The sequence below is a fragment of the Cricetulus griseus genome, chromosome 2 (genome assembly GCF_003668045.3).
Source record: "Cricetulus griseus strain 17A/GY chromosome 2, alternate assembly CriGri-PICRH-1.0, whole genome shotgun sequence".
Lineage (NCBI taxonomy): Eukaryota > Metazoa > Chordata > Mammalia > Rodentia > Cricetidae > Cricetulus > Cricetulus griseus.
In genome coordinates this window covers 205257982-205262385 of record NC_048595.1, presented here as the reverse complement: position 1 = coordinate 205262385, position 4404 = coordinate 205257982, and positions in this window count along the sequence as shown.

Below are 4404 nucleotides of genomic sequence, written 5' to 3'. Positions count from 1 at the left end.
TTTAGGTAAACACAGGTGTGGACTTAAGAGATAAGTTGGATATGGGTAGAAAAAAAGCTGAGATGAGGTTATTTTACTCTTACAAAGTTTAATGTGTATAGGAAGAAAGATGGAAGATGGCTCAGTGGTAGAGTATGGCCTAGCGTCACAATTCCTGGGCCAGATCCTCCGTGCAAAACAAAATAAAACAAAACAAAAAAAGACAAACAAAAACCATCCAAACTGACAACAAAAGTCAGATGCAATGGCAGCTAGCTGAAGCTTGGCAAGTTTGGGTGTATGGATTCCCAGGTCAATGTATGGAATGCTGGGCACTTTAGGTTAGGAAATGGGGTAACCCATGCTTTATGAGGTATTTATGCTTTCTGTAATTTAGAGGGAAGGTAATGGTAATGATGTACCAAAGTGTGTGTGTGTGTGTGTGTGTGTGTGTGTGTGTGTGTGTGTCCTTTGGTGCAGTGGCTTCTGGTTTTGTGATTCTTTATCTGGCTGTCAACTTGACTACATCTGGAACCAGTTAAAACTCAAGCAGCAGCCACGCATTGGTGGTGCATGCCTTTAATCCCAGCACTCCAGAGGCAGAGGCAGGTGGATCTCTGTGAGTTCGAGGCCAGCCTGGTCTACAAGAGCTAGTTCCAAAACCACAGAGAAACCTTGTCTCCAAAAACCAAAATACAAAAACAAAACTGAAGCAGCTGGGTTCACCTGTGAGGAATTTTTCTTGATTGGATCATTTATTGAAGAAGACCCACCCTATGTCTGGGCCACACTTTCCTGTAACAGCCCACATAAAAGGACATGGAAGAAGAAAGGTTTGCTTTTTGCCTGCTTGCCCTCGGTAAGTTCATCCATCCTGCTGCCAAGGCAATCCCTTGCAGGTGTTAGAACCTATTTCTTCGGGATTTCAATATAGCCTGAAGATCAGCAGGTCTCTAGGCATCAGGTTGGGATGGCTGCAACAGCCAGTCTTATGGATAGACCATATTCTCAGGCTTTCTGTTAGGAGACGCTATTGAACTATCCAGACCACAGCTTGCAAGCCATTCTATTCCTTTAGAGAAACCAGACTCACACACCATATATTACATTTAAATTTAGTTTTAATAGCTAGTTTATAAACAAGCAGTCATAGTGATCTACTTTAAAACATTCATTGGTAGTGTGTTTGAGTTATAAAAGGTATTTCAAGTGTTGAAGGGAAATAGAAATTCTGTACTGTCTGGGGTATTCAGTAAATGAGACCATTTCCTTGTGAGGTAAGCTTGCACCAGACTTCTCATTGAAAATTCTTTTTTCTTTTTGGGACAGGATCACAGTTGCTAGCCCTGGCTGGCCTGGAGCTCATATGTAGACAAGACTGGCCTGGAACTCACAGAGATCCTCCTGCATCTGCCTCGAGTGCTGGGGTTAAAGGTGTGCAGTACAACACCCATCCAGACTGACAATTCATATTTGAAAATTACTTCATATAAGACCTAGAGCATGCCCCTCCACACCCAGCAGCACAAAGCCTAAATTTTGACCCCCAGAACTGTTTAATTAAAAGTTTGTTTTATGTTGTAAGACAGCAGATTTCCTGAGGCTACAGGTATGGCTGCATGAGAATGCTCTGCTCAGCAGGGTGTGCTTAGAGAGCAATAGGATGCAACACTAGATGGAGTTTGTCCCAGCAGGATTCTGCCACCCTTGAGAGCCCCAAATAAACACAGGACATACTAATTATAAAGCTGTTGGCCAATGACTAGGGCTTCTTATTAGCTAGCTCTGTCTTAATTATTAACCCATCTCTATTAATCTAAGTATTTCCACGTGGTCTTTTCTTACAGTAGAAGGGTCCAGAACTGTTATTCCTTCACTACATGGTGACTGCTCTCCCAGAATTCCCAGAATTCTCCTCATCTCCTAGTCCCACCTATCTCCCTGCCTCTATTGGCCACAGTTTTATTCATCAACCAATAAGAAAAACATATACACAGATGGACTTCGCCCATCAGGAGTTCGCTAAAACTAGTACAAAATGGAAGGTATTCGGGCAGCTTAACTTAGTTTCCCATTAGAACAGTTTTCATAACAAACTAAAGTTAGCATAAGAATGTATGCAAGTTCACAAAAGTAATTAAAGCATTTAAACTGTCAGTGTCTTGATAGCACTAATAAACACCACTGAAGGATGTGCATGACTTTAATCCCAGCACTTGGGAGGCAGAGACAGGTAGATCTCTGTGAGTGAGTTCTAGGCCCATCTGGTCTACACAGTGAGTTTGAAGAAGCTAGGGCTACACAGGGAAACCGTGTGTCAAAAAACCAAATAAATAAATTCCACTGGGTAATTAATTTAGAGCATTTGGTCTTTTTTTTTTTTTTTTTTTTTTTGGTTTTTCGAGACAGGGTTTCTCTGTGGCTTTTGGAGGCTGTCCTGGAACTAGCTCTTGTAGACCAGGCTGGTCTCGAACTCACAGAGATCCACCTGCCTCTGCCTCCCAAGTGCTGGGATTAAAGGCATGTGCCACCAATGCCCAGCTAGCATTTGGTCTTTTATTAGTATATATTAGTTATACATAATTGGTTTCAGTATGACATTTCATATATATTCATATATGTATATAATGCGTTTGAGCATATTCACCTCCTTTTATCCTTTTTACTCCCATACCCTTCTAGTTTCATTCTATTATGATTAAAACCATGCCCAAAGCATTTGGAGGGAAGAAAGGGTTCTGAGTTGCAGTCCATCCCTGAAAAATCAGGATAGGAACAGAAGCAGAAACCATGAAGGGATCTGCTTAGTACTTGACTCACTGCCTAGGTGCACCTGATAAGTATTTTGAAAATCCCCAATTGTGGGTTTCTCTGCTGATGCGATTAATCAAATCCAGCTGAATTAATAAGACCAAGTTTAATAAACAGAACAAAGCAAAGCATTCTCAGGCAGCTCTCAGAAATGGGAAGAGGAGAAATCTTCTAGGATCCAGGTCTTAAATACCCTGGAGGGCTTTCTGAGAGGCAGGGAGCAGGAGGAGGTTTGGAGTGGGGGGCTGAGGCAGAGCTTCCACCTAAATATCCCAGACTCCTTGTGTATGTGGGCTCCAGTTCAAGTTTGGCTACTACTTTCGGGCAAGTGATGACATGGGGAGGGGAAATTGGTGGGTTCATGTTCAACAGGAAGTATGAGTGAAGAAGCATTCAGTTAGCTACCATCCTGGAGACCTCAGGCATCTATTCCTTGAGGAGATGGAGAAGGCAGGTTACTAGGAAAAAAATAGATTATTATTACCAGCACTATGAATGGGGCTAGCGATGGGAAGAGGGAAGGTTACCAGAAAGAATGAAATGGATATATGGTTGTACAAAAGAGACAAGGGTGAATGAGTGAGACATGAGAGCAGATATGCCCTTTACTGAAACATCTTGGAAAACCAGATTCCAGTTGCTGGATAGGTACCCACTTGAACCTAGAAAAATGCTATCAGCACTAATGTCCCCGGAGCTTGGGATGGCACAACAGATCTAAGGATGATGTGTTCCAGAAGTACCTGAGCCATCACATCTGCTGTTTCACTGGAGTTAGGAGACATTGGAGCTTTATGAGTGGGTATATGGGTGAAGCCAACTTGCCAGTCCTCACCAGGTTGGTGTCCTTGAAGCTGGTGTCTTTGGAGCTGGTGTAGGGGCTGGTGTCTTTGGAGGGCCCCCTGTGGGTTGGACTTGGCACATGTCTGGCAGGAGGACCTATCTAGACACTGATTTCTTGATACAGTAGCAGAACTTTTTTTTTTCCAGAAACATGCAGGTACCTGTAAGACAGCTGGAGTAGATTTATACCTTGGTATCATAGCAAAACCATCACTGCCTGGCCTTAGACATATATTTTTAAATTTGTCTTTGTGAGCCTGAATAGTAAGGAGAGCTCTTTGTCAGACTGTTTTAAGCCATCTTGTTGCATCATAAAATAGGAATATCTCAGCCTCTGGTGTTGAGCAGTGCTCCTAAGATAAAGCATAATCATAATCTGTAGAAGACAAACTACATTTTCACATTGTAAACAACTTAGTGTTTTTAAAATCAATAATACATTACAAAATCTGGCTATCAGCAAGATACATCCCTATACATGAATGCCAACGTTGTTTTAAATCCTATCTTCTATAAACCTTGTTTTTAAGGCAGGACAGGAATTATCACATAGAAGTCTATCCTAATCTAAAATAACTTGGAGACCCACTCCATTTGGTCACCTTTATTCATGATGGTGGTGAAGTCACATGACCTCCCTATTTTTATTTATGTATTTGGTTTTTTGAGACAGGGTTTCTCTGTGTAGCCTTGGATGGCTAGAAACTCACTGTGTAGACCAGATGGGCCTAGAACTCACTCACAGAGATCTACCTGCCTCTGCCTCCCAAG